Genomic DNA, 17,754 nt, shown 5'->3' on the forward strand with positions numbered 1-17,754 from the left:
GGAATAACCTCTGCGACAATGCTTGCCGCAGTCCCCCAAAGAAGATCATGCTAGGGGGGAATAGTAAGAGGTTGCTCCAGTCTGAGGGCCAGCTGAACCAAATTATCATTTGGACACAATGCAGTAAAAAGTTCAACAAACTCACCAGGTCAGCCAAGGCACAAGAACCCACTATCACCTTACATTGATACAACACGCAAGCATGCTTGGCACTTACAATTACCTTCCCCTCACACAGTTTTAAAGTGCTTCACAAATCTTACTATCAATGTCCATGAGGTAGAAGGGTGCTCTTTACACTCCCAACCTGCACCTGGAAGTGCTCCTTCATTTACATCTTTTCATAAATTCAGCCCCAAAAAATCGTCCCATCTATTGTAGCTCAATGTCACTTGAACATGTCATCACACTGCATGCTGCCACTTCTTTTCCTCTTTTTCCTCCTTTGTGGCCTCCATGGGATTGCCGCTTTTCAGGATAAAGTAGCATGCAGCAAACAGCAAAGATCCTAGAAACTCTCACCAGGCTGTACTGCAGGACACCACAGATCGATCCAGGTACCTGAGCATGTCTTCAATATGCCAATAGTGTGGTCAGTGTTAGCTCTTGTGAAGCCACGTGCTTCATTATATCTGTGCTCCACTGGTATACTGGCACAGAGGTGTCATGAGCCATGACTGTAGAGGATTGCCTTGATCTCCCAGGAGCCACTCTGCAATTTGCTTTTCAGGTAAGTATTGGTGGCACCAAGGACTGTCTTAGAATAAAGGCTTTGTAACAGTTACCAGGGAAGCAAGGATTTATTGGCATAGTGTGGTGCTGGTGGTTGCAAACAAGTTGAATACTGAGAGAGTGGAATGCTGCTTGATTCTTGTACATAGTCGCAATGTGTAGTGGAGCACTTATAGCCATGTGAGTTCAATCTATAGCCCTGACACCTTCAGAAATCCTGCCACTCAGTAAAATTACATGCTCTCTCATGCTGCTGTTGGTGATCCAAGAGGAGGGCCCGCTCCCCCGTTCCATCCCCAACCCCCCGTAAATATCGGGGCCATGAACTCTGATGGTTGAGCAAGCAATGCATCTGTGACTTGCTTCACATATCTATGTACAGCTAATTGGCAGATATTCGCAATGTCCCAGTGGCAGCTTAAAATGAACCCATTGCATAAAATTTGGGAGAGGTTGTCCTTTTAAAAATGACAGGGGATGCCATGCATGTATTGGATTTTAACTGCAGGTCTGTTTGTAGCGTGTGACATAACTCTGTGGTGGCTTCCCTGAAGAATCAAAGCCTCTGTAAGCCCTGTTTCTCAGACAAGGGTGGTATGTGAAGAGGTGCTGGTAGAGCTCTCCAGGTATAGTCTGATATACCTGCCATCCATCTGTTGGTCCTCCTCCAAAAAAAAAGAGAAATAGGGCAATTCCCAATGGGAAACCCAATGTGGCAATATGGCCAAAGGGATGGAAATTAAGGAAGCTCCACAGCAATTTCCACAGAGGCTCTGGAATGACCTCAGCGGCAACGGGGAAAAAAATCACAAGAGAAAAGCTTCAGGAATGGCCTGACAAATATTCAATGTCACCACTGGTCTCTTTAAACTGATTTCCATTTGTAACTCAGTGCCTAGTGGCTCTGAACACCCAGTTTATATGGGCGAGTAAATTAAACAGCATTAAATGGGTGGATGTGACCGGAAATCTTACATATGGTGTATTCATGTCTTTGTGTGTTACAAATTGATAGCCAGATGGTGAAGGATAGAATTCTAGAACCTAGTCTTCAGTTGCTTCCAGGCCTTTATTCACAGAGCTCCACATTACACCCACCCAACACCATAGATCAGCTCTCTTACAAATGGATACAAGAGAGTGCCCAATTGATACACACCACTTGAATACAATTAATACTAATTGATATAAATCACATGGATACAATTAACATTTGTGCATTCATTCATAGGCCCACAAACCGGTGGGTGCTATCTGCTGACTTTACAAATGTGATTAGAAAACCAGAATGAGAGCAAAATGAGCTGAGATCTGATGTTATGGATCTCATCTCTCTGAGATCTGTCCAATTTACACCCATAAATCATTTGGATCCAATCAGAAAATCAAAGCTGCTGTATGATAATAACATAATTAATGGCGACATATCCCCCAGAGACCCACAGACCAGTGTTTACAGCAGGTGAAACATTGACATCCTGAGGGTTTCTGGAGTCTTCTTACCACTCTAACATATTCATCTTAGCTTCCCCACTACTGCACATGCTGATTTGGTCTCATTCCTTCTGCCAGCATAATACCAGTTCTTGAACTGGTCCTAAGTGTCCTAATGCTAGTATCCCACAACGTAACTTCAGAGCCAACTTTTTTAAAGTCAAAAATGCTGCAACATTTATGATACCAACTTCTTAATGCAGAAACATGTATCAAAATATTACATCATTCTAAATATTTGTCTTAGTATATAACATAGCACAAATATTGGAAATGTAGGACTGATCTCTATAAAACTATGGCAAACCTTAAGAAATGAGAATACCAATTCAATTTTATCCCATTGCTGTAATGTGAAAACAAAAAGAACTGAACTTTGAAAAATAGATGTTCTATCATTAATGTGTACAAAAGAGCCATTGTATAAATGATTAATGAAAAAGGAATTTTAATAACCTGTCAGATTGAATCATATAACATGTGCTATCTACATTTTTATAAAAGTTGAGTTCAGTCAGTTAGTTTGAACCTGGTATGGCTTATTTATATTGGTTAAATATAGTTTTTCCAAACACAATTCATGCATAAGTACATTAATACCACAAAACTAACAGATACTGACATAAGGAATTCAGTAATATCTCAAGCACACTGGCACAGAAATCATACACACTTTCTCTCAGTACAGATGTTTACATTTAAAACAAAACAATTTGCAAATAGCTATTATTTATGTTATTTAAAATGTTTATTCTGTATAAGTCAATGACTTAAAGATCCTATTTGAACCAGATGTTTAAAGGACATTAGCCTACATGATGAGTGTGGAACTAAATAAGAAATCTGAACTGGACTGATTGTAATAAATGCAGAATGTGAATGGCTCAATACCTTTAAGAAGAATGCCCCACCGATCAGGTGCAGCACATTTTGCCCAGTTTGCGTATACGCAATGCAACTTTATTTGTTTTCAAATTCACACAGTGCCATCTTCTCTTTCAGTGTGTACCTGATGCCACGTAGGCAACAAACATGCAGAATGAGCCAGTGTGCAGCCATGTCTTGCTGTGGGTTTCCTATGTCAAAAGTTGGGATGGAGTGAAAGGTTTTTTGCATGTGTATGTGTTTATTGTTCGTTTTTCTGAATGGTGAACGATAATTTCAGTCCATAATCCTGCTTCTTCCACAAACAACCCTATCATGGACACTACCCCACCCATTTAATCTTACATGAAAGTTCTGTGTAAGTGCTCCCTGATCCCTAAAGGTAATTAAGGAAACTCTACGGGTGGGTTGCAACAGTTTTCCAACAATTGCAACAACCCACCCAGGAGGTGGGTTGGTCAGTAAAACCTTTCAAGGAGGCTGCGGGCCTCCATTTTGAAAGGTTTTGCGATTTTAGCCTCTGGGAGCTGAGGTTCCCGGGCGTTTCCTTCACGCCACATAAGAGGAGGTGAGAAGGTCCGAAACTGCAGGTAGGTGTCTTTCTAACACAGCTTGTGGGCCCGGAGGAGCAGGAGTGCTTCCCCCAGACCCAACAAGCCTACCTGCAGCAACCCCCACGATGATCACGGACCCCCGCCCCCCCCCCCACGATCGCAGACCCCCCCAATGCTTGTAGACCCCCCCCAATGATCGCAGGACCTCCCCCCCCCCACAATCGTGCTCCCCTGATCCGAACCCCCCCCTCTCCCCTCGGTGACTGACCCCCGATCGCCACCTCCATGATCTCTGATCCCCTCCCCCCAAAGACAGAGTCCCCCGGTGACTGACCTTCCCCCCGCCCCCCGATGACTTACTCCTCCCTGTGACCCCCATGTCCCCCGGTGCCCCCATGCCCCAGTGCCCCCATACCCACCCTTGCCCCTTCCAAATAATCTAAGACTTACCTGAAGACGTACCTTTTCACGTCCTTTTCCGTGCTCTACTCCCATCCCACTGAGGCCAACCTGTCAATCAGGCTGTCCTGTCAGACAGCAAACCGACAAAAAATAAATAAAAGACGTCCCTACGTCAAAATTGTAAGAACGTCCAGGAAACCCGCACTTCTGGGTTTACCGCCTGTGATTCGATCACCCCCGCACTCCCTTCCCGGCTCCGCGTTAAAATCCTGGCCAACATCTCTGCTATTCAACCGTTGCTTGCTGCTGTCTGCATTCATCCCATAATTTGGATTGGAATCTGAAATGAGGGGCTGATTGGCACAACGTGTTAAACCTCTAAGATCTGGGTTTGAATCCAGTGTTGACTAATTGGATAGAAGTCACCTCTCCTTGTTTGGTATATCCTATAAGAAAGTAGATTGGGCAGACCTTTTCTTAATTGCTTCAAATTTACTATATGAAACTACTGATAATCAAGCACATATTACCATTACCTTGATAGACTTATTTATAAGAACATTAGAACATGAGAAATAGGAGCATGAGTAGGCCATACGGCACCTCGAGCCTGCTCCGCCATTCAATAAGATCGTGGCTGATCTTCTACCTCTATGCTACTTTCCCGCCCTATCCCCATATCCCTTGATTCCCTTAGTGTCCAAAAATCTATCGATCTCAGTCTTGAACATACTCAACAACTGAGTATCCACAGCCCTCTGGGGTAGAGAATTCCAAAGATTCACAACCATCTGAGCGAAGAAATTTTTCCTCAACTCAGTCCTAAATGGCCGACCCCTTATCTTGAGACTATGACACCTAGTTATATTCTTTGCTTGTGCCAACTGAGCCTCCTAACAAAACCTCTTTATATCTCACCCAGGGTTTTGGGCACAAGAAGTATTTCATTCTATTCTTCTCCTTCAGCATTGCACCAGGAGGTTCCTTTGGCATAATTTCATACAGGAAGTGGAAAATGTTATGACAACTTATCTTTCTAATTTCCCCCTGTCATTAATTGTATTTAAGCAAACTTGAGCCAAATAGTAAGGAGTTCAAAATTCAGTCTTTTGGTTGTGGTGGTCTTCAAATTGGTTTCAAAATATTCGCTGACAAAGCCCAGTAAAATAGCCTCATCTGGTATTTAATAAGGATGGGGCTGGTCTGTCTGCTTAGACCTCCCTGGTCTGATACAATGTTCAGCCCAATACACTGAAAATACATCTTGCTCCAGCTCAATGCACAGTATGTCTTCCACAACAAGAAACAGCCTGTGATTACGGCAAACTTCACTTTGCTTCACTGTAATCTCTTTGGCATTAGTAGCATTTCACCCCCTTAAATTTACCACCTCACCTTTCTAAATTGGTGTTGTGTACTAGTCTCATTCGGCATGCTGGGTACCATTGGAGCCTGATTTTATTTATGATGGAGGCCCAAATGCTTTTCCCTTTCCCTCACTCACTTAAAAATATCACTTTCCACCAACAAATCTACAAAAAGATCATTGATCTGCAACCAACACCTGTCACTTTACTCAACTCCAACTTCAGGACACAGCAGATGCAAACCTCAAGATGCTAAGTGCAAACATGAATGACCAGCTCTCCACATTTACTTTGCTGGGCAATCATAGGTCCACATTTTTATGGATGCTCAATGCCATCAATTTCCCGAACCTCAGGTTGTTTTCACTAAGGAACGCAACCAACTGAGGGGGAACCATACAGTTGCAGTTGACTGCATTGCTCCAGTGTAACAGTGAGCCAAATCTTGCAGGAGTGTGCGCCGTTAGTTAGTTAGTTAGACTTTTTCCTGCACCCTTTTAAAAATCTCTAACAACAATTTAGTATCTATAGGAATAATACTTCACAGTTTAAATTGTTCCCTTTCCATCTGGAGAGGTTGATTGGCATTGTAGGAACAATTATCACATCGTTAAAAGGGTACTTATGCTGTTAAGTACGAACCCGAGCTTTCTGTGGCGAGTTTAATATGAGTTTAATGTGCAAATCCAGCAAATTCTTTAAAAAATGGGGAGGTTGAGGGCGAGCTGCCATTTGAGTGAGGCAAACGGTGGTGTGGCATAAATCGACTGCAAGTTATGAAGATTCACAATTCACGACGTATCTCTTCTTCCCTTGAACTTGCTGGCCGATTTGTGCATTAATAACGCCATGAGTTGTGAACTCGCCGTTATTTTTTCAGGAAGATTTGAGCCATGTGTCCTATACCACTTATTTACTACAGAGCACTTACTCTACTCCTTATACCAGTAGCTGGCCTAAGGCTCTTTACTGATAAGGGCCTGATGACAGCCCTGTTTAGAACCTTCCTGTTTAGAACACTCTCCTGTCAGGACTGAAGATGAAAGGTTTTCCCTGAGCTATTGGACTCTCACATCCAGTCTTCATAGGGACACCCCAAGGTTCCGAAAGGGCTACTGGACAAAAGAGGGCACAGAAGAGATTAGAATAAGAAGGGGGACCGAGCCGTTGAGACACCCCACTGGGGAAATGGGAAATGGTAAACCAGAGGGAAAATTGATACCGATCATGCTTGCATAATCTAAATTAGGAGAGTACCAAACAAATGAGTCAGACCCTGTGGTGACATGTGTTGACAAGCTCCAAAACATACCATTGAAAGGAGAAATGGCTGCAAATAACACTGATTCCTATATCCACAAACTCAAACTGGAATGTGAATAAACAATGGTAAGATCTGTAGGCACAGTCATTTACTCGATTTCGAATCACAAGTAGATTCAGATCACAACTGTTCAGATATCTTCAGTGACAGCTGCAGCACAGTACCAAACAAACTACAAAATGCATGACTACATACAAGTTGTAGCAACAGTGGCTTTGTACAAGAGGGAGTACATCAAATTGATGAACTATTAGGTTACTAAACCAAGTTAAGGATAAAATTGCCCCCATAAAATTTAAAACTGCAGTTCTGTGTTTTGATCCCCACAGTGGTCAATAGATGGTGCCACATGCTTCATTACTACTGGGTTGATTTTCATCTCTAGCACATTTTCCTGAGTTCAGTACAGCTCCACTTCTCTGGCAATATCTACAGGTGTGATGGCTGCTGTTGGCCAACTGGCAGAAGAGACATGAGAGTGGTCTGATGGAGACACCCCATTTGGATTTTACTCCTTTTGCAGGAAGGCATCTGGCCTCTGCTTAATGCCTCACTGAACAGAGGAAAGCAGCAGCTAAGGAACTCAATCCTGCATCTCTCCATTATTGTGACACTGCATTGGTGCCAACATCCAGTGTCAAAGTCCTCCATCTTGAGTCTAAACATCTTTTCCACCTTGTGCATCCGTATCATCATCTTAAATTTACTGTTACCTTCAGAAAAGCATTTTGCATCTCTTTTTTATTTTCCAATGGCTATGTTATATCTGGCATGTCAAGAGCTGGTCTAGTAAGCAAATCACACCTTTCCCATGTTTAAGGATAGGGTCAGGTTTGGCTTTCAAGTTGAATTCAAGTTACGGAGGAATCACCATTTACACAGTGTTCCTTTTGATTACAGCATCGTCTGGCAGTATTTTCACCCATGCACTGTAATGTAATCATATTTCTGACTCCTATTTGCAGCTCTTATGAACCATTTTAGACAATTTCCAAAATGAGGGTTGTGTTATCTTATGCTTATTCACTAAAACTGATACGTCTGTCATGACACTCTGCTGTGCAATAATGATGACAGCAAATTCTCCATAAGTCCTTTGAACAACCTGACACCAAGTTTTACAAAAGTCTTTTAAAATAAAAATCCAATTAGTTTTTAAACTAAATATTAAATAACGAGGGCACATGTCTTTAAAAATTAAAATATGACTGTGACATTAGTAATTAAGACGGATATCAATGTGAATTGCAAGATTTTCAACAAGGAGTAAAACGCATAAAACTACTGCTGCTGAATATTATTGAAATTCAATGGTAAAATATTTTCATTTTTCTTCCCCCCTTTCCTCTCCTGAAGACAGTGATCCTGGGGTATGGTTTCAGAGGTCTCAACAAACCACCTCTGCCTAAGTCAATGACCATTCTTCATGTATGAACCTAGACAATGAGCATTGGCAGACGAGTTAACCAAGGCACAGAGTCACAGTTAAGCCTTGCCCTCACCCGTTGTCTACAAACATACTTTCAGCAAGAATCACTGGAAAGCAATTAGATCCAACAGCCCCGGCTCATATTTCCCCTCATTATTCTGGGATGCAAAGGCCAAATGTATCTCTCTCATCACTGCCTCAGTACATAGTGGAGATTGAACCCAAGATCTTCCTTGTCCAGTTCCACACCACATAGTGCATTTACACACTGAGACATCAGGGAACCCCCTCCCTCTTTGTTTCCATTTTCTGATATAATTCCAACGTGCATATGTTCCTATTTACATTACAAGATTACAGAATATGAAAAATAATTAGTGTGAACTACTTCAAATAATGTCATAGTGAAGACCTCCAAGGATGCATTTAAACTACAACCATAGTGTCAGTGCAAATCCAATCTCATGTGTGATGACACAGGAATGAGTGGAGCGAGACTTCCTGGAACCAGTGTCAGGACTCGACCTGACACTGGAATGAAGTAAAATGATACTCCCTGGAAGAGGGGCCGTAACACCTGATTTATATTAAACAGATTTAGTGTTAGTATGAAGCCAAAACCACTTCACACCAACACGAAACTTGTAGTGTAAATGCACCCTTAATTACTTTAAACTAATACATTTTGCTGTGTCATATCAGTCCATTAAAATAACTAAAATAACTTTGGGGAGGTATAGTTAATACTGAGCAAGACTGCGACAAAATATAAGATGTTAATAAACTTGCAGAATGGGCATGTATATGGCAAATGAATTTAAATATAGATAAGTGTGAGGTGGTGCATTTTGGTAGGAGGAACAAGGAGGCCACCTACTCCTTGGAAAATAAGAGTCTAAATGGGATAGAGGTGCAAAAGGGATCTAGGGGTACAGATTCACAAATCATTAAAAGTAGCAACACAGGTTAACAAAGCCATAAAAAGTGTAAACAAAGCATTGGGGTTCATTTCTAGAGGAATAGAATTCAAAAACAGAGAAGTTACATTAAATTTATATAGAACCTTGGTTAGAGTACCGTGTGCAGTTCTGGTTTCCATACTGCAAAAATATAAAAGCACTGGAGAAAGTGCAAAAACAATTTACAAGGATGATACCAGAACTAAGTAGGTACAATTATCAGGAAAGGCAAAGGGGCTGGGGCTCTTTTCTCTAGAAACGAGAAGACTGAGAGGTGACCTGATAGAGGTCTTTAAAATTACAACTGGTTTCGATAGGGTAGACATAGAGAAGATGTTTCCACTTGTGGGGGAGTCCAAAACTAGGGGCAATAAGTATAAGATAGTCACTAATAAATTCAATAAGAAATTCAGGTGAAACTTCTTTACTCAGAGTGGTGAGAATATGGAACTCGCAACACATGGAGTGGTTGAGGCAACTAGCATAGATACATTTAAGGGGAAGTTAGATAAGTACATGAGGGAGAAAGGAAAAGAAGGATATGTTGATAGGGTAAAATGAAGTAAGGTGGGAGGAGGCTCATGTGGAGCAAAAACACTGGCTTAGATTTGTTGGGCCGAATGGCCTGTTTCTGTGCTGTAAAATTCTATATAATTCTAGGTAAACATGAAAACTTATCAACTAGCATGTTACAAAAAGATGCTACTTCAGGAGCCATAAAAGCAATTTAACTGCAAGAGTCTACAATTAAAATGTCTTTCAATTTCTGTAAACAGCATTTCTCGGCCAGGTCAGTACCTCATTCTGATGAAAGTCTTCATTCCATACATTTAGAACTGTGAGATAGCAGGCATGAGAGATAATGGATTGATTTAAATTCTCAGTTTTCATTCTACAGTTTGGTTGACAGTACTTCCTATTGCATTCATCCCTTTCAGACTGATATTCAAGTGGAAAAATAACAGTTCTGGGCACCACTTTATAAAGAAGGACATTTAAGGCAAAATAAATGTTGCTGTGCTACCAGGGATGAGGGGTTATGGATATGAAAAGAGACTTAAGAAGTTCACAGGAGCTGAGAATGCTAAGGGGTGACCTGATAAAATTTATCAGAAGGCATATAGTGATAGAAAAGAATTAAAGAGGAGATTGGAAAAAAACTTTTACACAGAAGATGGTTGTAATCTGGAATTCTCTGCCACGTACCATTGTTAAAACATCCATAAATTCTTTTCAAAGGGAATTTGATAGTTTTTTGGAAAAACAATATTGCATTTATATAGAATCTTTAATGGAAAAAAAACATAAAAAGAAAGAGTAGTATCAAAGGGCATGGAGAGCGTGCAGGCGATTTGGATTAGACTAGATGGCTCATGTGGAGAAACATCAATGTAAACTTGATGTGCCCAATGGTCTATTTCTATGTCGTATTATGCTTTGATTCGATTATGTTTGATCTCTTTGAAAAGTTACAGGTAATAATACAAAAATATATTGGTCTTAATTATATTGTTGTTTATTATTTTAAAATAATAATGACGATGCTGGGAGGATGTGGGGCTCACCAAGGGGTTAATGAATAGATGCGCTGCATTGTTTGGTACCAGCCTGTACAGACCAAGAAAGTCTTTGCTCTGTGTTCACTTAGTTGATTTCAGCTATATTAGTAGCAAAGGCATCACAATTCCTCAGCTTTACTGTGCTAGGGAAGGGAGAAATCAACAGGGTTTTCACTCTCGACTGCTGTCCAGCGATCCCTACTAAGAAATACATGGGTATGAACATCAAGTGAGGACAGTATCAGGATCAACTGTAATGCTTCTCATGGCCAAATAGCTTTCCAACACACGCTGTCTGGGGTCACGCATGAAGAACAACCATGTGGGCAAGGTGTTGGAGGGCTGCTGGTGCTCTTGGGCCACAACCCAGCATGAGTCAGCATCTTGAAGACAGGAAATGAGAAAAGGCAAAAAAATAGAAAAACATTGTTGGTGATAATTATTAGACCACAGGCATTTCTTTTTGCATTAGTTTTAAAATGAAACCACATTTCACACTTGTTTTCAGGAAATCACCCAAGCTTTTTTTTTTTCTTTTTTGGAGTGAGAAAGGCTTTATCAGGACAGATTATACAAATTTCATTTAATTTGAGTCCTGTGATGTTTACTTCTTTGATTTTAGTACATTTTCAGTAGGGATCCAGAACTGGCTAGATTTATTTCAAAACAGATCTCTGTATGATTGTCTCACAGCTCCACCATGAGGGGAAGAAATACACATGCAAGAGAAGCCTACTTTCAAACAGATTGGATTGAGCAAAGAGCCATTCAATGGCTGCTGACAAGCTCTCCTACAGTCTATGTCTCTAAAAATCTAGCAATGACAATAAAAACACACTCATGAACAATCACATTGTTGTCTACACTGTCTATTTAGTTTTCAATGATTTGAAACACTATCCATACAAAACTGAAAGATTAAATATTACAGTTCAGAATGGAGTGATTACTTAACTGGATTACTCTGTTGCAGAGCATGAGTTACATAAAAGTAATTCTAGACATTCCAACTGAATAGTCCAGCTCCAGAGGTTTGTTGCCTAGAAATCTTCACCAATTCCCCTCACCCCTATGCAACTCTCAGAAAAGCCTGATAGTGACCTAGAAACTCCAAATGCAAATGCACTCTCCTAGAAATGTCCTTCTATAGTTTCCTCGATGGTCAGTGAGTTTATTCAGTGTGCGCTTTTTAACTATATATCAGGAAGGTCCCAGGTTCAATCTTGAGTGTGTGCTGAATGAGTGCACTTTTACTTTTTATCAATATTGCTATCCATAAAGTTAATTTTCCTTGAGATCACATTCACTCTGTTTCCAAATGCAATACTCAGGCAAACTGTTTTCACTTCAATCTTGCAAGAATGAAAAATCATGAAGTACTTTAAGAAGACTTAGAGAAGTGCTGCACCAATTGATCGCCTTTATTCTATCTCTCCAGCTGAAGCCAGTGACTCATGCTGGGATACAATTCCATGAGCACTGGTGGTCCAATGTTGTCTTCACTCGATATGCTCACAAGCTTACTTCCAACATGGCTTACTTTACAGCAGTCAAGATTGATAATTTAGCCAGTTTGTCCCTTATGACAAAACGGGGAAATTTCTGTATTTTATTTTATGCTATGTCCGACCGATAGAGTAAAAATTAGCTCAGGCAGGATCCTATTCTTCTATGTCATTGGTGGCATTCTTCTGTGGCATTGCATTCCAGGTTGTTTGATGGTTAGAACAGCCTGGTTGAAATGTTAACTTATGTAGATTGGCAGACAGTGGAATAGATGATGATAATCTCTCTGACTGCTGAGCCATTAAGGGAAATGAAAGGAGGAAGGAGCGGGCATCCTTACCTCGCAAGGTGTGAGATCTGTCAATCTCTCAATCTTTTATGTCAAGGAAATGGTTGTAACATGAAAGACATCCCACGACATAAATCACAACTCTGACTGCTCAGTTTTCTTTTTTAAGGAGATCCATGCCTCATGGATGAACTGAGATTTGCATCATCCAAGTACAGCATTGCATCTGGAAGGTCTATGGACAGACAAATAAATCTGTTTCATCCAGAAGTCCCTTCCCAGCCCACTTAACAGAATCTTAAAAGGGCATATTAACAACTGGTAGACAGATTCTAATTTTATTATTTTTAAATATTGTGCTGATTCAGTATCTTGCTTATCATTTGACCTCAATGTATCATTTAACCTGTAAATAAACCTGACAAATTAGTCTGTTGGTTTGGTATTTTCCACTTTTCAGAAGAGACAGGAGAACATGGTAGGCATGCCACGTGATCTCTGGTAAACAATATTCTGCGACTAGGGTGTTAAACCTAGGCATACTAACCAGTACACAGTATGTATAAGGACGTTGGTTTCAGTTCAAAGATGATTCAGTCTATTTATGGAAATCACCTTTTTGTTGTGAACACAAGACAAAAGTGTTGTAAAAACCCCGAAGTATTACACCCTCCATAGTCTGATGATACCAAAGCAAATTGTCCATCTTCACTGCTGCTCCAGTTGAGATGAAACAAATGACTAAAATGGAACCTTCCTGCTTAATAACACATGACGGGATGTATTTACCCACAGCACTATTGGGAGATTTGTCTTCTGTATGTTTTCAACCTATTTGGACTTCCTCATCTATATTCAATGATGCTCGAGTATTGGGTATGTACATGGTAATGGATTATAACGTGCAACTTTAAAATACATGATACATGAGAGCAGAGGTTTTACATAGAGGTGAAATTACTGCTCTGTAAACTATTCATTAATTAAGGTACAGCACGACCTTGAATACAACAGAAGATTGACATACCTCTATGGCTTCCATGTGGATGGTACCATCTCTCCTGTGGAAGATCCATCATGTCCTGCAATGAATGGCATATTTGACATAGCTGTGGAAGATTATATTGAAGTCCAATAGCATGACAGATAATATATAAATATACAGGGTGTTTTTTCAACATCCTAGCGACTTGCTCAATAATAAAGTGCATTCAATAAATGTATTGGATTATACAGTCTTTCTGTAGTGTTGAAAGGATTTTGTATTTAACCATCTTTTGTTAATATACCCAACAAAAGCTACCAAAAGAACAACTTTCATTAATATAGCATATTTAAAGTAGTGAAAATTCCCAAGGTGCTTTACAAGGGGGTTGAGGTGATTGAAAGTGTGGTCAAAGAAATAGATTTTGAGGATGTTTTTGAAGAGAGATATAGGGACAGATATAGCAGGGCAGATAAGATTAAGAAAGGAACTCTGGAATCCGGGGCATGATGGCTGGAGACTGGTGGAGTGGAGGGAAGAAAGATGTACTGTTTAACAGATTTGGAAGAGCTGAGGGTCTGACTAAGTTGGGACACAAAATTAGAGGTGATGGCATAGTCAGGGGGAAGGAGGCATTAGGCCATGTAAAAATTGTAACGAGGACCAGAAATTTCCAATCAATGTGCTACAAGATGGTTGGTGAGGACGGGGGTTATAGGTGAGCGCCAGTTAGCATTGGATAGGATGGAGAAGTTGGAAATATATCGCCGTTCCTTCATCGTCGCTGGGTCAAAATCCTGGAACTCCCTTCCTAACAGCACTGTGGGAGAACCTTCACCACACGGACTGCAGCGGTTCAAGAAGGCGCCTCACCACCACCTTCTCAAGGGCAATTAGGGATGGGCAATAAATGCCAGCCTCGCCAGCGATGCCCACATCCCATGAACGAATTTTAAAAAAACTTGGAGGTGACAAAGGCATGGGTGAGGGTTTTAGTGGCAGTGGAGTTGAAGTAGGTAATCTTAATAATGGACCAGACGGTTAATTTGAAGCTCAGCTCAAGGTTGAACAGGACATCAAAATTACAAACCATCATGTTCAACCTAAGTAAGCACCCAGGAAGGGGAGTGGAATAAGAGGCTAGGATGTGTATTTTCTAACGGGAATTGAGCAGGATGCTGAGCTGGAAAATGATCTGATTCATTCATAATTTAATGTTGGACAGACAGTTAGGCTACACGGTAACTGTCATAGCGTTGATGTGGTCCCAAAGAAGCTTATGGTTTTATGTAAAAGTTTCTGACCCAAGAGCGAACCATGCATAATTTCAGAAGAAAGAAGTGATCATATTTGTGGCAGCATCTGTTGAGTTGTAGGGAGGCATTACATTTAATAAGCCTTCTTTATCAATCCAGCCATGACCTGTTGTATGAATTTGGATGCGATGGATTGACTGATGCTTCTGTATTCACCATCAGGTCCCTGAACGAAGTCAGTGGCAACACAGTTAACAGATATAGTTACTACGAAATCTACTCACAATGCTGTGAAAATAGTACAACAGGGTAGTTTTCATTTTGGTTGCACCCTGCTAATGGGTGTAATTGGTATATGATCAACTGGAATTATAGGTGAGATCACTTATGCTGGATCTCTGCCAAACAGTGCTCATGATACCCCTCCAGTTGTAGGAAGCTCCCATCAGAAATAGACAGGAGTTTTATTTCAATATGTTAATGTAGTGGAAGGTTTTTTTTATTCGTTCATGGGATGTGGGCGACGCCGGCGAGGCCAGCATTTATTGTCCATCCTTAATTGCCCTTGAGAAGGTGGTAAGCCGTCTTCTTGAACCGCTGCAGTCCGTGTGGTGAAGGTTCTCCCACAGTGCTGTTAGGAAGGGAGTTCCAGGATTTTGACCCAGTGACAATGAAGGAATGGCGATATATTTCCAAGTGATTATGGTAGGTAGTTGAAGCTATTACCCAGCCTTTATGCCAGAAATACTCTGATTCCTTACTTTGCTCATATAATTTGGGCATTCAGGGTTACTAGGCTATGATTTTGAATACCAACTTTAAAGGGACAATTTGCAACTTTAATGGTTGCTTCTCAACACAAATTGTCAACTGTTTTTGATGGATTTTTTTGCTCTTTTTTCTGGGCCAGTTTTGTGGATGAAATAGATTTGTAGCATAGGCTTTGGCTACAAAGGTTTTCACTATCAAGCAACTAATTGGGATAATGGGCCTTCTGTGGAAATCCGTCTTTATTTATGTTATTAAGTCACTTACAATTGCACTTTTAAACTCCCAAATGCCTAGCCTTTTCCCGCTATTCGCCACAATATTTCTGCAGCTGTCGATTTGCTCAACCACTCCCTCATCTCCACTTCTGATGCACACTCTGACCTTTTGATAATGTATATAGCCTACATGCTCAGCACTATATTTTTAAAGATGTTCCACTTGTCTTCCACTGTGGTTTGTTGAACAACCTTCGGCAATCTATTTGCTTTAGTTGTTCACTCATTTCATTAAATTTAGCCCTTTTAACGTTATATACCTGACTCCTGCTCGTATGTGTTTCTGACCACCCGATCACGTTAAATTTGATCACTTTGGGGTCACTGTCCCCCAGGAGATGCAATGATTTCCATTTTGTGTATATTTTTTGGTCGTTTATACTATCGCTATCATAGATTTACTTCCTCTCATTTTTTTCCAATGTCTGCCTATTCCCAGTCTCTGGTTCATAGGATCATAGGAACAGGATTAAGCCATTTAGCCCCTCATCTGCAACCATGGATAGTCAATGCTATTCCTTCATCCAAGTACTTAATATATATACGGTGAAAAGCTGAGGCACACCCTGCCAATTGGAGAACAAACGCTTTATCCCTATTCTCTGTCTCCTACCTGCCTGTGTTCCTCTCTGGGTATCGCTGTCCATACTCAACTGGCACCTGCCTTCTACTCAATAATTTTTTTTTATTCGTTCATGGGATGTGGGCGTCGATGGCGCGGCTGGCATTTATTGCCCATCCCTAATTGCCTTTGAGAAGGTGGTGGTGAGCCGCCTACTTGAACTGCTGCCGTCCATGTGGTGAAGGTTCTCCCACAGTGCTGTTAGGAAGGGAGTTCCAGGATTTCAACCCAGCGACGATGAAGGAACGGCGATATATTTCCAAGTCGGGATGGTGTGTGACTTGGAGAGTAACGTGCAAGTGGTGTTGTTCCCATGTACCTGCTGCTCTTGTCCTTCTAGGTGGTAGAAGTCACGGGTTTGGGAGGTGCTCTCGAAGAAGCCTTGGCGAGTTGCTGCAGTGGATGGTACACACTGCAGCCATGGTGCGCCGGTGGTGAAGGGAGTGAATGTTTAGGGTGGTGGATGGGGTGCCAATCAAGCAGGCTGCTTTGTCCTGGATGGTGTTGAGCTCCTTGAGTGTTGTTGGAGCTGCACTCATCCAGGCAAGTGGAGAGTATTCCATCACACTCCTGACTTGTGCCCTGTAGATGGTGGAAAGGCTTTGGGGAGTCAGGAGGTGAGTCACGCGCCGCAGAATACCCAGCCTCTGACCTGCTCTTGTAGCCACAGTATTTATATGGCTGGTCCAGTTAAGTTTCTGGTCAATGGTGACCCCCAGGATGTTGATGGTGGGGGATTCGGTGATGGTAATGCCTTTGAATGTCAAGGGGAGGTGGTTAGGCTCTCTCTTGTTGGAGATGGTCATTGCCTGGCTCTTGTCTGGCGCGAATGTTACTTGCCACTTATGAGCCCAAGCCTAGATGTTGTCCAGGTCTTGCTGCATGCAGGCTCGGACTGCTTCATTATTTGAGGGGTTAAGAATGGAACTGAACACTGTGCAATCATCAGCGAACATCCCCATTTCTGGCCTTATGATGGAGGGAAGGTCATTAATGATGCAGCTGAAGATGGTTGGGCCTAGGACACTGCCCTGAGGAACTCCTGCAGCAATGCCCTGGGGCTGAGATGATTGGCCTCCAACAACCACTACCATCTTCCTTTGTGCTAGGTATGGCTCCAGCCACTGGAGAGTTTTCCCCCTGATTCCCATTGACTTCAATTTTACAAGGGCTCCTTGGTGCCACACTCGGTCAAATGCTGCCTTGATGTAAAGGGCAGTCACTCTCACCTCACCTCTGCAATTCAGCGCTTTTGTCCATGTTTGAACCAAGGCTGTAATGTGGTCTGGAGCCGAGTAGTCCTGGCGGAACCCAAACTGAGCATCGGTAAGCAGGTTATTGGTGA

At 41.6% G+C, this 17,754-nt stretch overlaps 1 long non-coding RNA gene across 2 annotated transcripts in view; it reads right to left on the bottom strand.

The window, feature by feature from the left end:
* LOC137333648 (uncharacterized) overlaps positions 1 to 17,754 on the bottom strand; it is a 107,772-nt gene that overhangs the window by 84,135 nt on the left and 5,883 nt on the right. For both annotated transcript variants that reach the window (XR_010965951.1, XR_010965953.1), the window contains exon 2: positions 13,528 to 13,582. This is a non-coding gene — a long non-coding RNA (uncharacterized lncRNA). The remainder of the gene's footprint in view (positions 1 to 13,527; positions 13,583 to 17,754) is intronic.

This window comes from Heptranchias perlo, chromosome 16, assembly GCF_035084215.1.
Source record: "Heptranchias perlo isolate sHepPer1 chromosome 16, sHepPer1.hap1, whole genome shotgun sequence".
Classification (NCBI taxonomy): Eukaryota; Metazoa; Chordata; class Chondrichthyes; order Hexanchiformes; family Hexanchidae; genus Heptranchias; species Heptranchias perlo.